The sequence below is a fragment of the Triticum urartu genome, chromosome 4A, assembly GCF_056163025.1.
Source record: "Triticum urartu cultivar PI428250 chromosome 4A, HENAU_Tu73, whole genome shotgun sequence".
In the NCBI taxonomy this organism is placed as follows: Eukaryota; Viridiplantae; Streptophyta; class Magnoliopsida; order Poales; family Poaceae; genus Triticum; species Triticum urartu.
Window position 1 is genome coordinate 465,457,162 of NC_141876.1, and position 20,081 is coordinate 465,477,242.

The window sequence follows — 20,081 nt, forward strand, 5'->3', positions numbered from 1 at the left end:
TCCCACTTGATTCAAATGATTGTTGTACTCAGACAATCCGAGCACAAGCTCAACAATTGAGCTTTTCTCCTTAGTTTGCAGGTTAAGAAAATCGTCGGAGGTCTTATACCTCTTGACGTGGGCACGAGCCTGAAATCCCAATTTCAGCCCTCAAAACATCTCATATGTTTCGGGACGTTTCAAAAACGTCTTTGGTGCCTCAACTCTAAACCGTTTAACTGAACTATCATGTAGTTATCAAAACGTGTATGTCAGATGTTCGCAACATCCACAGACAACGTTCGAGGTTTAGCACACTGAGCGGTGCATTAAGGACATAAGCCTTCTAAGAAGCAATGAGGACAATCCTCAGTTTACGGACCTAGTCCGCATAATTGCTACTATCAACTTTCAACTAATTTTTTTCTAGGAACATATCTAAACAGTAGAACTATAGCGTGAGCTACGACATAATTTGCAAAATCCTTTTTGACTATGTTCAGGATAATTAAGTTCATCTTATGAACTCCCACTCAGATAGACATCCCTCTAGTCATCTAAGTGATTACATGATCCGAGTCAACTAGGCCGTGTCCGATCAACACGTGAGACGGACTAGTCAACGTCGGTGAACATCTTCATGTTGATCGTATCTTCTATACGACTCATGCTCGACCTTTCGGTCTCTGTGTTCCGAGGCCATGTCTGTACATGCTAGGCTCGTCAAGTTAACCCTAAGTGTTTTTGCATGTGTAAAACTGTCTTACACCCGTTGTATGTGAACGTAAGGATCCATCACACCCGATCAACACGTGGTGCTTAGAAACGACGAACTGTAGCAACGGTGCACAGTTAGGGGAGAACACTTCTTGAAATTGTTGTAAGGGATCATCTTATTTACTACCATCGTTCTAAGCAAATAAGATGTATAAACATGATAAACATCACATGCAATCAAATAATAGTGACATGATATGGCCAATATCATATAGCTCCTTTGATCTCCATCTTGGGGCTCCATGATCATCTTGTCACCGGTATGACACCATGATCTCCATCATCATGATCTCCATCATCGTGTCTTCTTGAAGTTGTCTCGTCATCGACATGCAAGTCGTGATTCCCTTGACAAGAACATGATCAATCTCATACATCACATATATCATTCATCACATCCTTTTGGCCATATCACCTCACATAGCATACCCTGCAAAGACAAGTTAGACGTCCTCTAATTGTTGTTTGCATGTTTTACGTGGCTGCTATGGGTTTCTAGCAAGAACGTTTCTTACCTACGCAAAGACCACAACGTGATATGCCAATTGCTATTTACCCTTCATAAGGACCCTGTTCATCGAATCCGATCCGACTAAAGTGGGAGAGACAGACACCCGCCAGCCACCTTATGCAACTAGTGCATGTTTGTCGGTGGAACCGGTCTCACGTAAGAGTACGTGTAAGGTTGGTCCGGGCCGCTTCATCCCACGATGCCGTCGAATCAAGATAAGACTAGTAACGGCAAGCATATTGAACAAAATCAACGCCCACAACTACTTTGTGTTCTACTCGTGCATAGAATCTACGCAATAGACCTAGCTCTGATGCCACTGTTGGGGAACGTAGAAGAAATTCAAAATTTTCCTACATATCACCAAGATCTATCTATGGAGAAACCAGCAACGAGGGGAAGGAGAGTGCATCTACATACCCTTGTAGATCGCTAAGCAGAAGCGTTCAAGTGAACGGGGTTGATGGAGTCGTACTCGTCCTGATCCAAATCACCGATGATCCTAGTGTCGAACGGACGGCACCTCCACGTTCAACACACGTACAGCCCGGTGACGTCTCCCATGCCTTGATCCAGCAAGGAGAGAGGGAGAGGTTGAGGAAGACTCCATCCAGCAGCAGCACAACGGCGTGGTGGTGATGGAGGAGCGTGGCTATCCTGCAGGGCTTCGCCAAGCACCACAGAAGAGGAGAAGGACTTGGGAGAAGGGGAGGGCTGCACCAGAACATTGGTATGGCTGCCCTCCCACCCCCCACATATATAGGGGCAAGGGAGAGGGGGGAGGCGCAGCCTTGGCCCTTCCTCCAAGGAAGGGTGCGGCTAGGAGGAGTCCCTCCTCCCCAAGGCACCTCGGAGGTGCCTTCCCCCTTTAGGACTCTTCCTTTCCTTATCCTTTGGCGCATGGGCCTCTTGGGGCTGGTGCCCTTGGCCCATATAGGCCAAGGTGCACACCCCTACAGCCCATGTGGCCCCCCGGGGCAGGTGGCCCCACCCGGTGGACCCCCGGGACCCTTTCGGTGGTCCCGGTACAATGCTTTACAGCTTAGAGCCGGGGCTCCAAAAGCGTTTTGAGAGACACGGAGCATATGAGATGTTCGAAGAGCTGAAAATGGTTTTCCAAGCTCATGCCCGGGTCGAGAGATATCAAGTCTCCGACAAGTACTTCAGCTGTAAGATGGAGGAAAACAGTTCTGTCAGTGAGCACATACTCACTATGTCTGGATTGCATAACCGCTTGACTCAGCTGGGAGTTAATCTCCCGGATGACGCGGTCATTGAAAGAATCCTTCAGTCGCTTCCACCGAGCTACAAGAGCTTTGTGATGAACTTCAATATGCAGGGGATGGAAAAGACCATTCCTGAAGTATTTGCAATGCTGAAATCAGCAGAGGTAGAAGTCAAAAAGGAACATCAAGTGTTGATAGTGAATAAAACCACTAAGTTCAAGAAAGGCAAGGGTAAGAAAACCTTCAAGAAGGACGGCAAGGGAGTTGCCGCGCCCGGCAAGCAAGCTGCCGGGAAGAAGCCAAAGAATGGACCCAAGCCCGAGACTGAGTGCTTTTATTGCAAGGAAAGTGGTCACTGGAAGCGGAACTGCCCCAAATACTTAGCGGATAAGAAGGCCGGCAAAACAAAAGGTATATGTGATATACATGTAATTGATGTGTACCTTACCAGTACTCGTAGTAGCTCCTGGGTATTTGATACCGGTGCAGTTGCTCACATTTGTAACTCAAAGCAGGAGCTGCGGAATAAGCGGAGACTGGCGAAGGACGAGGTGACGATGCGCGTCGGGAATGGTTCCAAGGTCGATGTGATCGCCGTCGGCACGCTACCTCTACATTTACCTACGAGATTAGTTTTGAACCTCAATAATTGTTATTTAGTGCCAAGTTTGAGCATGAACATTGTATCAGGATCTCGTTTAATACGAGATGGCTACTCATTTAAATCTGAGAATAATGGTTGTTCTATTTATATGAGAGATATGTTTTATGGTCATGCTCCGATGGTGAATGGTTTATTCTTAATGAATCTCGAGCGTAATGCTACACATATTCGTAGTGTGAATACCAAAAGATGTAAGATTGATAATGATAGTCCCACATACTTGTGGCACTGCCGCCTTGGTCACATAGGTGTCAAACGCATGAAGAAGCTCCATGCAGATGGACTTTTAGAGTCTCTTGATTACGAATCATTTGACACGTGCGAACCATGCCTTATGGGTAAAATGACCAAGACTCCGTTCTCAGGAACAATGGAGCGAGCAACCAACTTATTGGAAATCATACATACTGATGTGTGCGGTCCAATGAGCGTTGAGGCTCGCGGTGGCTATCGTTATGTTCTCACCCTCACTGATGACTTGAGTAGATATGGGTATGTCTACTTAATGAAACACAAGTCTGAGACCTTTGAAAAGTTCAAGGAATTTCAGAGTGAGGTTGAGAATCAACGTGACAGGAAAATCAAGTTCCTGCGATCAGATCGTGGAGGAGAATACTTGAGTCACGAGTTTGGCACACACTTAAGAAAATGTGGAATAGTTTCACAACTCACGCCGCCTGGAACACCTCAGCGTAATGGTGTGTCCGAACGTCGTAATCGCACTCTATTAGATATGGTGCGATCTATGATGTCTCTTGCCGATTTACCGCTATCTTTTTGGGGCTATGCTTTAGAGACTGCCGCATTCACTTTAAATAGGGCTCCGTCGAAATCCGTTGAGACGACACCGTATGAATTATGGTTTGGGAAGAAACCTAAGCTGTCGTTTCTAAAAGTTTGGGGATGCGATGCTTATGTCAAGAAACTTCAACCTGAAAAGCTCAAACCCAAATCAGAAAAATGCGTCTTCATAGGATACCCTAAAGAAACTATTGGGTATACCTTCTACCTCAGATCCGAAGGCAAGATCTTTGTTGCCAAGAATGGGTCCTTTCTAGAGAAAGAGTTTCTCTCGAAAGAAGTAAGTGGGAGGAAAGTAGACCTTGATGAAGTATTACCTCTTGAACCGGAAAATGGCGCAGCTCAAGAAAATGTTTCTGAGGTGCCTGCACCGACAAGAGAGGAAGTTAATGATGATGATCAAGATACTTCTGATCAAGCTCCTACTGAAATTCGAAGGTCCACAAGGACACGTTTCGCACCAGAGTGGTACGGCAACCCTGTCTTGGAAATCATGTTATTAGACAACGGTGAACCTTCGAACTATGAAGAAGCGATGGCGGGCCCGGATTCCGACAAATGGCTAGAAGCCATGAAATCCGAGATAAGATCCATGTATGAAAACGAAGTATGGACTTTGACTGACTTGCCCGTTGAGCGGCGAGCCATAGAAAATAAATGGATCTTTAAGAAGAAGACAGACGCGGATGGTAATGTGACCATCTATAAAGCTCGGCTTGTCGCTAAGGGTTATCGACATGTTCAAGGGGTTGACTACGATGAGACTTTCTCACCGGTAGCGAAGCTAAAGTCCGTCCGAATCATGTTAGCAATTGCCGCATTCTATGATTATGAAATATGGCAAATGGACGTCAAAATGGCATTCCTTAATGGTTTCCTTAAGGAAGAATTGTATATGATGCAGCCTAAAGGTTTTGTCGATCCTAAGAATGCTGACAAGGTGTGCAAGCTCCAACGCTCGATTTATGGGCTGGTGCAAGCATCTCGGAGTTGGAACATTCGCTTTGATGAGATGATCAAAGCATTTGGGTTTACGCAGACTTATGGAGAAGCCTGCGTTTACAAGAAAGTGAGTGGGAGCTCTGTAGCATTTCTCATATTATATGTAGATGACATACTTTTGATGGGAAATGATATAGAACTCTTGGACAGCATTAAGGCCTACTTGAATAAGAGTTTTTCAATGAAGGACCTTGGAGAAGCTGCATATATATTAGGCATCAAGATCTATAGAGATAGATCAAGACGCCTCATAGGTCTTTCACAAAGCACATACCTTGATAAGATATTGAAGAAGTTCAATATGGATCAGTCTAAGAAGGGATTCTTTCCTGTGTTGCAAGGTGTGAAATTGAGCTCAGCTCAATGTCCGACCACGGCAGAAGATATAGAAGAGATGAGTGTCATCCCCTATGCCTCAGCCATAGGTTCTATTATGTATGCCAGCTGTGTACCAGACCTGATGTAAACCTTGCCGTAAGTTTGGTAGGAAGGTACCAAAGTAATCCTGGCAAGGAACACTGGACAGCGGTCAAGAATATCCTGAAGTACCTGAAAAGGACTAAGGAAATGTTTCTTGTTTATGGAGGTGACGAAGAGCTCGTTGTAAAGGGTTACGTCGACGCTAGCTTCGACACAGATCTGGATGACTCTAAGTCACAAACCGGATACGTGTTTATTTTGAATGATGGGGCAGTAAGCTGGTGCAGTTGCAAGCAGAGCGTCGTGGCGGGATCTACATGTGAAGTGGAGTACATGGCAGCCTCGGAGGCAGCGCATGAAGCAATTTGGGTGAAGGAGTTCATCACCGACCTAGGAGTCATACCCAATGCGTCGGGGCCAATCAAGCTCTTCTGTGACAACACTGGAGCTATTGCTCTTGCCAAGGAGCCCAGGTTTCACAAGAAGACAAGGCACATCAAGTGTCGCTTCAACTCCATTCGTGAAAATGTTCAAGATGGAGATATAGATATTTGTAAAGTACATACAGACCTGAATGTAGCAGATCCGTTGACTAAACCTCTCCCTAGAGCAAAACATGATCAACACCAGAATTCCATGGGTGTTCGATTCATCACAATGTAACTAGATTATTGACTCTAGTGCAAGTGGGAGACTGTTGGAAATATGCCCTAGAGGAAATAATAAAAGCATTATTATTATATTTCCTTGTTCATGTTAATTGTCTTTATTCATGCTATAATTGTGTTATCCGGAAATCGTAATACATGTGTGAATAATAGACACCAACATGTCCCTAGTAAGCCTCTAGTTGACTAGCTCGTTGATCAACAGATAGTCATGGTTTCCTGACTATGGACATTGGATGTCATTGATAACGAGATCACATCATTAGGAGAATGATGTGATGGACAAGACCCAATCCTAAACATAGCACAAGATCGTGTAGTTCGTTTGCTAGAGTTTTCCAATGTCAAGTATCTTTTCCTTAGACCATGAGATCGTGTAACTCCCGGATACCGTAGGAGTGCTTTGGGTGTACCAAACGTCACAACGTAACTGGGTGACTATAAAGGTATACTACGGGTATCTCCGAAAGTGTCTGTTGGGTTGACACGGATCAAGACTGGGATTTGTCACTCCGTATGACGGAGAGGTATCACTGGGCCCACTCGGTAATGCATCATCATAATGAGCTCAAAGTGACCAAGTGTCTGGTCACGGGATCATGCATTACGGTACGAGTAAAGTGACTTGCCGGTAACGAGATTGAACGAGGTATTGGGATACCGACGATCGAATCTCGGGCAAGTAACATACCGATTCACGAAGGGAATTGTATACGGGGTTGCTTGAATCCTCGACATCGTGGTTCATCCGATGAGATCATCAAGGAGCATGTGGGAGCCAACATGGGTATCCAGATCCCGCTGTTGGTTATTGACCGGAGAGCGATCTCGGTCATGTCTACATGTCTCCCGAACCCGTAGGGTCTACACACTTAAGGTTCGGTGACGCTAGGGTTGTAGGGATATGTATATGCAGTAACCCGAATGTTGTTCGGAGTCCCAGATGAGATCCCGGACGTCACGAGGAGTTCCGGAATAGTCTGGAGGTAAAGAATTATATATAGGAAGTGCTATTTCGGCCATCGGGACAAGTTTCGGGGTCACCGGTATTGTACCGGGACCACCGGAAGGGTCCCGGGGGTCCACCGGGTGGGGCCACCTGCCCCGGGGGGCCACATGGGCTGTAGGGGGTGCGCCTTGGCCTATATGGGCCAAGGGCACCAGCCCCAAGAGGCCCATGCGCCTAGGGTTCAAGGAAGGGAAGAGTCCCAAAGGGGGAAGGCACCTCCTAGGTGACTTGGGGAGAAGGGATTCCTCCCTTGGCCGCACCCCCCCTAGGAGATTGGATCTCCTAGGGCCGGCACCCCCCCCCTTGGACTCCCTATATATAGTGGGGAAAGGAGGGCCTCTCACACCACGCCTTTGGTGCCTCCCTCTCCCTTTCCAACACATCCTCCTCCTCCATAGTGCTTAGCGAAGCCCTGCCGGAGTACTGCAGCTCCATCACCACCACGCCGTCGTGCTGCTGCTGGAGCCATCTCCCTCAACCTCTCCTTCCCCCTTGCTGGATCAAGAAGAAGGAGACGTTACGCTGACCGTACATGTGTTGAACGCGGAGGTGCCGTCCGTTCGGTGCTAGGATCTCCGGTGATTTGGATCACGTCGAGTACGCCTTCCTCATCCCCGTTCTTTGAACGCTTCCACGCGTGATCTACAAAGGTATGTAGATGCAATCCAATCACTCGTTGCTAGATGAACTCATAGATATATCTTGGTGAAACCGTAGGAAAATTTTTGTTTTCTGCAACGTTCCCCAACAGTGGCATCATGAGCTAGGTCTATGCGTAGTTCTCTTGCACGAGTAGAACACAATTTGTTGTGGGTGTTGATGTTGTCAACTTTCTTGCCGCTACTAGTCTTATCTTGCTTCAACGGTATTGTGGGATGAAGCAGCCCGGACCAACCTTACACGTACGCTTACGTGAGACCGGTTCCACCGACTAACATGCACAAGTTGCATAAGGTGGCTAGCGGGTGTCTGTCTCTCCCATTTTAGTTGGAGCGGATTCGATGAAAAGGGTCCTTATGAAGGGTAAATAGAAGTTGACAAATCACGTTGTGGCTTTCACGTAGGTAAGAAAATGTTCTTGCTAGAACCCTATTTCAGCCACGTAAAACTTGCAACAGCAATTAGTGGACGTCTAACTTGTTTTTGCAGCAAGTGTTCTGTGATGTGATATGGCCAAAGTTGTGATGAATGATGAATGATATATATGTGATGTATGAGATGTTCATGCTATTGTAAAAGGAATCTCGACTTGCATGTCGATGAGTATGACAACCGGCAGGAGCCATAGGAGTTGTCTTTATTTTTTGTATGACCTGCGTGTCATTGAGAAATGCCATGTAAATTACTTTACTTTATTGCTAAACGCATTAGCCATAGTAGTAGAAGTAATAGTTGGCGAGCAACTTCATGGAGACACGATGATGAAGATCATGATGATGGAGATCATGGTGTCATGCCGGTGACAAGATGATCATGGAGCCCCAAGATGGAGATCAAAGGAGCTATGTGATATTGGCCATATCATGTCACTATTATTATTTGATTGCATGTGATGTTTATCATGTTTTTGCATCTTGTTTGCTTAGAACGACGGTAGTAAATAAGATGATCCCTCATAATAATTTCAAGAAAGTGTTTCCCCTAACTGTGCACCGTTGCGACAGTTTGTTGTTTCGAAGCACCACGTGATGATCGGGTGTGATAGAGACCTAATGATATGTATTATCTTAGAAATGTCACAATAATAAATGTTGGGGTGAAGGAGAGAATTAATCAAGAGATGGTCTTTTAGCAACAATATCTTTCGCCGTATATTTATATCTAGTTACAAAAGATTCGATTAAGAGGCAACTCACTGTGCTCTCTTCGATCCATATTACTTGTCTTTGCTTTAGTACATTTTTTAGTATACTCGATGATCATCATAATATTGCGAATTTAAGATGTGTCTTTTTATCAACGTCCCAATTTCCCTTTTAGATGTTGTACATGTCCCAACTACCATAGGAGAGAACATGGCACCACAACATCCATTGCATGTACCTACCACTTGTGCACGTGACTGGAAGCTACGGTACCGCTAATGGTGATAATTTTGCCCTCTTTGAGCTGGTGGTGCTAATCGCTGACAGTTAGGAGGACAGACACAAATAATATCTGAGGTTAGCTAGAGCAGTGCATATACCTCGTGCTGGCTCAAGTAGATGCCGCTGGTGCACGTTGGTTGAGCCAGCTATTAGTATATCATGATGTGCGATGAACAGAACTCATGGCATCGGATCCTACTATTTTCTCGCCGAAACCCCATCTTCTCCGTTCCGAACATCGTCATCCTGTCTGTTTCGTCACCGCCACGATGGATCCACCAAAGCCCATCACGAGGCTCATTGCCCCTTCAAACCCGGAGCACGTCCGCCACGCGTGCCGCACCGGTGAATCCGGAGACTACCAAACAACAAGAGAGCTGCATAAAGCGAAGGGTGAAGAAGAAGATGCAGGCAGCCGTTCAGGCCGGAGCTCCTCCTCCACAACGGACCGCCTTGTCGGTCTAGATGGGGCAATCGCCACCATGGCCCGCCTAGTATAAAGCGTCATACTACTTCGCTGCCCAGAAGTACGGTGAACCTGTCTTGCAACAATCGCGACAACACTCTGTTGCCTCCTTCACCTCCGGCCACCCTCCACCGTACATCGCCGTCGACCTCAACAAGGACTACATGTTCATCGAGTCGCTAACGCTCGTCCGGTCATGATTTTCTTTCGAGTAATTGCTATTTTTGTTGGGCATCTGGTGCTTTTGTTTTGCTTGTTTTTGTTTGCAAGTGTTATATGCGTCGTGAAATTGCTATTGAATGTTGAACATGGAAGAAATTGATTTAGTGAACAAAAAGAAGTGAAGGGGAAGGGACAGATAAGTAGGAGAGTTTTCAGATATAGCCTTATTTGGTCAGCGTCTGACCGACTGTCCGGAGACATAACCGGACGTTTCCACGACATTTGAGGGTGCCCATTTGAGATTTCTCCTCGGAGGTGACCTAAGGGGGTGTACAATGATATGTATTATCTTAGAAATATCACAATAATAAATGTTGGGGTGAAGGAGAGAATTAATCAAGAGATGGTCTTTTAGCAACAATATCTTTCATCGTATATTTATATCTAGTTACAAAAGATTCGATTAAGAGGCAACTCACTGTGCTCTCTTCGATCCATATTACTTGTCTTTGCTTTAGTACATTTTTTAGTATACTCGATGATCATCATAATATTGCGAATTTAAGATGCGTCTCTTTATTAACGTCCTAATTTCCCTTTTAGATGTTGTACATGTCCCAACTACCATAGGAGAGAACGTGGCACCACAACATCCATTGCATGTACCTACCACTTGTGCACGTGACTGGAAGCTACGGTACCGCTAATGGTGATAATTTTGCCCTCTTTGAGCTGGTGGTGCTAATCGCTGACAGTTAGGAGGACAGAGACAAATAATATCTGAGGTTAGCTAGAGCAGTGCATATACCTCGTGCTGGCTCAAGTAGATGCCGCTGGTGCACGTTGGTTGAGCCAGCTATTAGTATATCATGACGTGCGATGAACAGAACTCATGGCGTCGGATCCTACTATTTTCTCACCAAAACCCCATCTTCTTCGTTCCGAACATCGTCATCCTGTCTGTTTCGTCACCGCCACGATGGATCCACTAAAGCCCATCACGAGGTTCATCGCCCCTTTGGACCCGGAGCACGTCTGCCACGCGCGCCGCACCGGTGAATCCGGAGACTACCAAACGACAAGAGAGGTGCATAAAGCGAAGGGTGAAGACGAAGATGCAGGCAGCCGTTCAGGCCGGAGCTCCTCCTCCACAACGGACCGCCTTGTCGGTCTAGCTGGGGCAATCGCCACCATGGCCCGCCTAGTACAAAGCGTCATACTACTTCGCTGCCCAGAAGTACGGTGAACCTGGCATGCAACAATCGCGACAACACTCTGTTGCCTCCTTCACCTCCGGCCACCCCCCACCGTACATCGCCGTCGACCTCAACAAGGACTACATGTTCATTGAGTCGCTAACGCTCGTCCGGTCGTGATTTTCTTTCGAGTAATTGCTATTTTTGTTGGGCATCCGGTGCTTTTGGTTTTGCTTGTTTTTGTTTGCAAGTGTTATATGCGTCGTAAAATTGCTATTGAATGTTGAACATGGAAGAAATTAATTTAGTGAACAAAAAGAAGTGAAGGGGAAGGGACATATAAGTAGGAGAGTTTTCAGATATAGCCTTATTTAGTCAGTGTCTGACCGACTGTCCGAAGACATAACCGGACGTTTCCGCAACATTTGAGGGTGCCCATTTAAGATTTCTCCTCGGAGATGACCTAAGGGGGTGTACAATGATATGTATTATCTTAGAAATGTCACAATAATAAATGTTAGGGTGGAGGAGAGAATTAATCAAGAGATGATCTTTTAGCAACAATATCTTTCGCCGTATATTTATATCTAGTTACAAGAGATTCGATTAAGAGGCAACTCACTGTGCTCTCTTCGATCCATATTACTTGTCTTTGCTTTAGTACATTTTTTAGTATACTTGATAAGACTATATTTTTTTATTGTTATCATCATAATATTGCGAATTTAAGATGCGTCTCTTTATCAATGTCCCAATTTCCTTTTTAGATGTTGTACATGTCCCAACTACCATAGGAGAGGACGTGGCACCACAACATCCATTGCATGTACCTACCACATGTACACGTGACCTGGAAGCTGCGGTACCGCTAATGGTGATAATTTTGCCCTCTTTGAGCTGGTGATGCTAATCGCTGACAGTTAGGAGGACAAAGACAAATAATATCTGAGGTTAGCTAGAGTAATGCATATACCTCGTGCTAGCTCAAGTAGATGCCGCTGGTGTATGTTGGTTGAGCCAGCTATTATATCATGATGACGACGTGCGATGAACATAACTCATGGTGTGAGGCGAGTAACAGGGAGTGCCAACCAATCTTGTCACGATCCCTTTAATTACAGAGATATCCGATCAATCAATGGGGCAATTGATAATAATAGTAGGACTATAAAATGTTTGTATATGGTGGGGGTTGTGTTTGCACCGACACCGACACGGACACGTTGTGCTCTTCCCCGAAAAAAAAAAAGAGCTCCTGGGATATGGGCGCGTAGTGCTTTGCTTTGGAAGGAAGCATCGTGGAAATTGTTTATTTATTCAGGAGTGGTAGACTAGTATAGTCCTCAGTCGGCAGTCGCTTACGAACGTGATGGGGCCGTGTTACCAGCTGGCTAACCAGGCTGGAGTACGATCTACGGCGGCCGTCTGCACCCTTCCTTCGTCGTCAGCCAGTCAGATCAAGCAAAGCAACCGACGTTCAGGATGAATGCCTTCCTAACGACAATTCTCAGAGGACCGTTTTTCCATTCAAAGCACGACCGTTGCAGCCATGGAAGCTCGTGTTTTCCATTCAAAGCATGTTTTTATTCTCAGGTCAGTCCTTGATTTTATTTTTGGCAAACTTGAGCCCTCCCAACGGAGGGCGTCCCGGCATTCATTCATACCAGGAGCCTGAAGGCTCAGTTACAAGACGGACCCAAAAAAAAAGGAAAATTACTACTACCGGGGCCTCAAGATACACGCGGAGAGAAACGCCACGCCTCAAGTCGAACAGCCATATCGACTTCAAAGTGTCGACCACGCGTCAGGATTCGGCAGTGGCCTTTTCGGCTGGCAAAGACGTACGAATCGTGCCAAGACAATCAGCACAAATAGGCAAAGCACCCCATTGCCCACCAAGCAAGCAAGTGATGCGACGACAATCCCCTAAACAACCGACAGCTTAGGGCATTGGGGCTTGTACAATGGAGGCAACACCATGTAGCTGCCTCATCTGCCATGTAGATTGAAACCACGGTATAAATTTTCTCTCCCCAAAGCAGCCATAGCTTGACCGGACCACATCTCCATCATTTTTTAGGACATGGCCATCGCTCCACGCTGGACCGCTGCCTCATGGATCCACGTCGGAGGAGCTGTCGCCGAGGAGGAGAAAAGCAAAAAGATCGTCGCTTGCAGATCCAAACAAGCTCTTGCAGAGGAACCGGCTTCCTCGCTGAAAAAGCAGAAGAAAAGGAGGGAATGGAGGAGAGAGAGCATAGAGCGAGAGGAGGAGGAGTAAAAAGGTGGTGATGCAGAGGGAGATAGGTGGACCACTAGAAGATACTATTTTTGTTGGGTGTGATATATTCATACGGTGGCCTTAATATTATTTTTCTTAGGTGGAGGCTGAGACCACACGGGGGTGATGCCCCCATAGTTCATGCTCTTAGGGTGTGTTTGGTAGGGTGTATGAAGGGTGCATGAGCCCAAGAGTTCCCTTCTCGACTCACTTTTAGGTGTTTGGTAGAGTGTATGGAGGATGCATGAGTCCACACTAGCTTAGCACAAATACACTAGGAGCATGCATGAAAAGGGGTGTTGGGTTGAGCATGCATGAAGAGGGAACAACTATGCTGAGTTGAGAATGCAACCAAACACACCCTTAGTATCTCTCTTACTTTTTCCTTTACACATGCATCACATCTCTCACAACCAGCTCTTCTCTTTTGCTTTATTTTACTTTTTTTGGATGAAGCACCGGGCTCCTTTGCAAGATCCCATTCTTCTCTTCAAGCACTAGCCTTTTTCCCTCTCTCTTCCACATCATCAGCTTTTTCTATGGAGCATCCGTCCAACTTGGAGCGTTGGCCATGCCCTTATGCCGACAGCTGAGATGCTGCATAAAATGGCAACATTGTGCTAGATGTGATTCAGAGGAAGATGATTTGCGCCCATTCTTTGCATGCCCTTTTGCCGAAGGTGCATGGTTTTCAGAACCAGGGCATGTTAGATCTGAATCCCTTTGGCACAATCCCTGCTAGTATTCATACTTTGCTCAATTCTAATCATCCTCAAGCCACTTTGGGTGGCGTGTGCTTTGCCGCACTGTTCCTCGATCGTGAGTCTCAGGCTCTTACGGTCAAAAGTGAGCAATGTTTCACCAAAAAATTAAAGAACCGAACTAAACTGAGTTGACCGGTATTCCCGATTTATTCGGTTTATGATTTTCGGTTCGGTGTTTCCATCACTAATTGTTTGTGTTCGGGCATATCGCCGGTTTTCATCCTACATAAACCGAATTAATCATTAGACCATATACACCGAAACTGACGCCCCTTTCATCTAACTTCCCTACTTAGCTCGCACGTGTAGGCATGACCATCAGACCACACAACTGAATTCGCTCATGTCTCCACCTCTCAAAATCACCCTCATTCCAACTCTTTTGTCCTAAAAAAGACTCCAATATCTCAACCTAGTCGCTCCCCAACCTTGAGGTCAGGCTTACAAAGACCCAGCTACAACGGCGCTCCGATAGGTGTTCATGTTGGTTTGGATCTCCGACGTCTGGTTTTTTCCCGTCCTAGCTCCCCCCCCCCCCCAAAAAACACTAGCACGACGTCGGTCTTTAATCATGAATCCGCCGCCTGAGGTGCCCAACAAGGATGACGGAGAAAGCGGTGACCTGACCACTCATCACAGAACCTGAGAACCAGCAAGCTAGCTTCACACCCTCACAAACACACGAAGTAGAAAACCAGTTCGCCCCTCCCCCTCCCCTGGCGGCGTAATAACTTGCACACATGGGGCATCCTATTAAGCGCATAGTGCACCGAAGGACGACCAAATATGCATGTTCAAGGACGCATGATTCGGTTCGCTCGCAGTTGCCCTAGTGGGTCTCAACCCATCCGGGGAAGCGAAGCAGAAAAACAAAGAGAAAGGAAAACTAAACTAGGTAGAATAATTCATGAATTTAAATGTTTAGGGATTTTAAAAAACATGAATTTAAGAAATGTTACTCCCTCCAATCCAAATTAATTGACGTACACTTAGTATGTGCAAGAGAGAGTAGCGAATTTCAGAAAATGTTATCTGAAATTCAAAAAATGTTTCCAAATTTAAAATATGTTCAGGAATTTAGAAAATGTTCTTAGCTTAAAAATCCCCGTATTTCAAAAATGTTTATGAAAATTTAAAAATATTTATGAATTAAAAAAAGTCCATGAATTTAAAGATTTGTCTATCAATCAACAATCAACGTAGGAGTGCCACATTCATGTGCTAATAAGCCCAACCGCAGCCCAAAACCGAGCCACTCCCTGACATGTAGGGCCACGAAGGCAAAAACCTCCTTGATTCCCCAGGAGGCTCCATTCCTAGGAAGCTTAGTAATTTACTAGAGGCGAACGCGTGCCTTGCCGCGCCGTTTTTTTCATATGTATCAAGTGGAAATGCGCGTTTTACTACATAATCTTTTTCTTGTCGCCCAGACTTCTTGAACCATTCCACCTTTGGCTGCGGTTGTGGTTCCATGATGCATATCAAGTGAATCTTTCGTGTTGTCTGTCTGTTCTACACTTTTTATTGGTCTGTAACTGATCAATACATTTTTATTTGTTGAGGTCTTGTCTACTGTTTCAGATAGGAGTATTAGCACCGTGGCCATAAACTTTCTGTGAAAAAAATATGCCTCTCAAGCTAAATTGCTTCGATTTCAACCACTATAGCTGATAGTCATGGACTCATGGTCATGTGTACTTAGATAGCAGACAAAACACTGGAAAACAAGGAAATCTTGTACAAAAGTATTCTGAATTCATTATTCAGAAGCTTGCATAAATATATTCTTAAAACAAGTAGCATAAACATTCCTCTCTAGCTGGAAAACAAAGAAAAAGCTGGAAAGGGGTAAAACATAAAACCATTGACGAACTAACAGTGAACCATTGCATACATGAAACACTGAATTCTTTGAAGCAAGGAACACTTTTCAAAATTCTCTCACGTGTCTGCAAGTGTACACAGCATTTGTTTAGTAAAAAAAACACCGATGGGAAGTTATCTCACTAATCCAAGAAGACTTTTAATGAATAACACAACTAACCTCAGGTTTCATGTTCATACATAGCAAGAGTTGAAGGTCGCTGGCCATGCTTGCCCAATGGTAGGTATTCCACTGAAATGTAATAAAAACACAACCAAAACATACTTTATCAAATTATAGCGAAGCAGGACCATGCCTTATCAGATATGATATAGATGGGTTTTTTTAATAAAACAACTTATAATATTCTAAATTATGAAATAGTGTCTTAACTTGGATGAAGTGAAATTGCTTGCCTTTAGAAAAGTTTGGAACGCCATTACTTTTCTTGAGCAGTGTGATAAATTGCCTTACCTTTAACATTATCAAATTTCCACCGAACATGTTCTTTCATGGATACTATGGAAGTATGGAGTATTGACATAGTTTGGGGAACATGATGATTCTATAATATCTACGCCTAGTTGTTATCCTCCAGGACAAGCATAAACAAACTGAATCCTTTCATAATTGCACAACTGCTGATGAAAATAACCTTATGCTTCCTTGGGTAAATAGGACTACATATAAAACAAAAAGTGAAGTACTCAAAGAATTAACTTCTAGCAGATCAAAGAGTTCATGATAAAATTATGTTGTGAGACCTCCAAACAGGTTCTCACATATCAGAGGGGTCTTGTAGTTGGTCCTATCATCCGGCCTATCTCAACTGCTGCAGGGGCTGCATCAATACGATTTATTTTTAATGTGTGGCGCAAGGATAAGAATTACTTAATAATCATGCTGGATGTCACTTTATTTTCTGCCGATGACAAATAAATCATATTTTCTCAGTTGTTAGAAGTTGCATCGCTAATTGCTGAAATATGTTTAGAATAATTGCTAAACATTTTCTCAAGCACTTGGCCGGCATACATGCATAAGCTGCAACAATAATCAAGAGCCCAACAAAGTAGCAAGTAGGTGGTCGTGAGAAACAATAAAAATGAACAGAGTTGTGGCTCCATGCGACAATGCAAGAATTAAATCGTTTCTGGAAAAAAAAAACATCAACAAGAGGAGCCACATGCTAGGATGTTGTGTGTGAGTTTGATAGAGCTGGGGGCTGGGACGAACATATATACAGATCGACATAGATGAGGAAAGAGGCACACCTGACGCGGGCATGTCTGAAGGGTGGATCAGCGCCAACGTTTGTTGGAACTAAATTTCTAACAAAGTTGACTATAGGGTGGCACCGGAGTTCGCCATGTTCCAGGCAGTTCACCACGTTCTGGGCGATCCCTCGACCAGCCCCCGCCGTGCGCCATTCTAATGAGAGGACCGAGAAGAGCAGACTCAGGAACAGAGAGGGGCGCCGTGACCTGATTCTGCGGCGCCGCTGAGGATGCGTTCGTCCGCCGCCGCCGCCGCTTCAGAGAGAGGATCTGATCCCCGTCGCCGCTGAGGATGTCTTCATCCACATCCGCCGTTCGAGAGCTCCACCCGCCTACCTTCATGCAGCCCTACGTCGCGCAGCCAGCAAGAACACCGTCGCCCTCCTCTGAGAATAGAAGAAAAGGTCACGCCCCCATAGGCCATAGCCGCCGCCGCCTACTATCGGCAGAGTGAACGCCAAAACAGAGGCACCCAGCGAAGCGTACGCTAAAACAGGCCCCGTTACTCAACAGTTTTTTTCTAGAACGAAGACGCCAGATGCGTCCGGCTTTAAATTAATAAAGCTCCAACGAGTCATACCAATAAGTCTTACATCACCTAAAAGCCCCATCGGGCCACTACCATGATCGAGCGGAGAAGATAAAGTTACTGTCGCGTTACAAGACATCGCCCGTACTGAGCACGCAGGCTCGTCAAGCACTCAAAAGAGACTACGTCGACCACCGTAGTCATGGCTTCCTAGCCGCCGCATACACTTGCAGAATTCGTTGTTGCGCTGTCTTGATCAAATCAGCATCCTTGCGCCTTCCCAACGGACTCCACTGCTGCAAAAGAAGATTGCATTTGAAGATGATATTAGCCGGATGTGTTGGCAAGGTCCCCTCGATCGCGAGTCTATTCCTAGTTAGCCACAAGGACCATAGAAGAGCTCCGACACAGGTCCACACGACTCGTTTCGTTGAGCCTTGCAGCGCACCTAAAATGTGGATAAGCTCTGCAGCTGAGCATGGGTCTCACTGGACACCAGCCGCGGACCGCACTGCGCTCCACGCAAACCGCACTAAGGGGCACCGAAAGAAGGCGTGGTTCGCGTCCTCTGGGTCCCCGCACAACGCACAAGGCCCATTGGCCGGCCCATTCCGTTTGGCCACGTTCAGGGAAGTGGGAAGCTTATCGCGGAACATTTGCCAAAGGAATAGTTTGATCTTCAGTGGCAACCGCGCGGTCCAAAGCCCTGCTACCACCAGCTGCGACGGCCCCTGGCACAGCTTGCGGTATAGAGACTTGACCGAGAACTTCCCAGAGCTGGTGAGCGCCCAGCTCACCGCGTCCGGTTGGTCCGAGAGCACCACCCGGTCAATCAACTGCCGCAGGGCTACAACACTGGCCTGCTCTGTCCCCTGAAGTTCGCGTTTGAAATGAATCTCCGGAGGGGTCGTACGCAGCGCGTCAGCCACCGACATGCCTGGGTCTACGGCAATGTCGTACAGGTCGCGGAATTCTTCCCATAGGGGGCGGGCGCCTATCCAAAGATCTGTCCAGAATCGCGCCGATCGCCCATCTCCAATCAAGAACTTAGCCCCCAAGGCAAAGGCCGACTTGATCGTCTGGAGATCATTCCAAAAAGGCGAGCCCCTTGCTCTACCTTCAAAGAAATTCCCGTTGGGGAAGTACTTGGCCTTAAGGAGATCAACCCAGAGTCCGGACGCCCCCTGGGCAATTTTCCAAATCCACTTACACATCATAGCGATGTTAAGCAATCTAGAGTTGGTGATCCCGAGGCCCCCCAAGTCCTTGGGACGACACACCCAAGCCCATTTGACCATATGGTATTTACGGTTCGGGCTAGTTCCTTCCCAAAAGAATTTAGACCGCGGCGTGTCAAACTTTGCGTGCACCCCCTCTGCAAGCAAAAAAAGGCCCATAGCAAACATAGGCAGGGAAGAGAGGCTTGAGTTCGTGAGAACTAGTCTGGCCGCTTTTGAGAGGAATTTACCCCTCCAAGGGCACACCCTACCCCTCACCTTAGCACATAGAGGTTCCCAATCCTCTATCGTCGGCCTTTTGATGTCAACTGGAAGGCCTAGGTATGTCAGCGGGAATTTACCCACCTTGCAGTTGAGTAAATCCGCTATATGTTTACCTTCCTCCGGCTCAACCCCCATCGTGAGCACCTCGCATTTATGAAAATTTATTTTAAGCCCTGACATGAGCTCAAAACAAATTAGAATCGCTTTGACCGACGCAATGCTGTGGTGGTCAGGGCAAAACAAAAGCAGCGTGTCATCTGCATATTGCAGATGCGTCACTCCCCCTGGAATGAGGTGGCCTACCAACCCTTGGATATGGCCTGCTTCGGCTGCTTTCCAAAGCATTGTGGACAGAGCGTCCACCACGAAGTTGAAAAGGAGAGGTGAGATCGGATCACCCTGCCTGAGCCCGCGTTTGTTCCGGAAGAAATGCCCTATTTCTCCGTTCACCGAGACTGCAGTTTGGCCTCCCGACACCAACTGCAAAATACGGTGGACCCAAACGTCGGAAAAGCCTCTTCCGATAAGCACTTGCCGCAAGAATTCCCAATTCACACGGTCGTATGCCTTCTCGAAATCGAGTTTCAGCAGCACCGCCGCTTCCTTAGTGCGCTTTAGTTCATGAACGATCTCTTGCAGGGCGAGCGATCCCTCTAAAATGTTGCGTCCTCGGATGAAAGCAGATTGGTTTCGATTAATCGAGCGATGAGCTATCGGATCTAGTCTATTGGCGCACGCTTTTGCACAGATTTTAAAAGGCACGTTAATGAGCGCGATCGGTCGGAATTGTCTAATATTGTCTGCCCCTTGGACCTTCGGGATGAGCGTTAAGACGCCATAGTTGAGGCGCGAGATGTCAACCATCCCCCTCATGAAACCGTTGCAGATCTCGAAAA

General features: G+C 46.2%; 1 long non-coding RNA gene across 3 annotated transcripts; it reads right to left on the minus strand.

Annotated features, from left to right (window-relative positions):
• Window positions 1-15,015: 15,015 nt before the first annotated feature.
• On the minus strand, window positions 15,016-18,009 carry LOC147976178 (uncharacterized). 3 transcript variants are annotated; one of them, XR_015601363.1, is made up of 4 exons: window positions 17,152-18,009; window positions 16,660-16,718; window positions 16,058-16,129; window positions 15,016-15,962 (listed from the first exon to the last, which is right to left on the minus strand). It is a non-coding gene; the product is annotated as an uncharacterized LOC147976178 (long non-coding RNA). The 3 variants fall into 3 exon arrangements; XR_015601361.1 differs by having other exon boundaries at window positions 16,660-18,008; XR_015601362.1 differs by lacking the exon at window positions 16,660-16,718 and having other exon boundaries at window positions 17,152-18,006.
• Window positions 18,010-20,081: the final 2,072 nt, after the last annotated feature.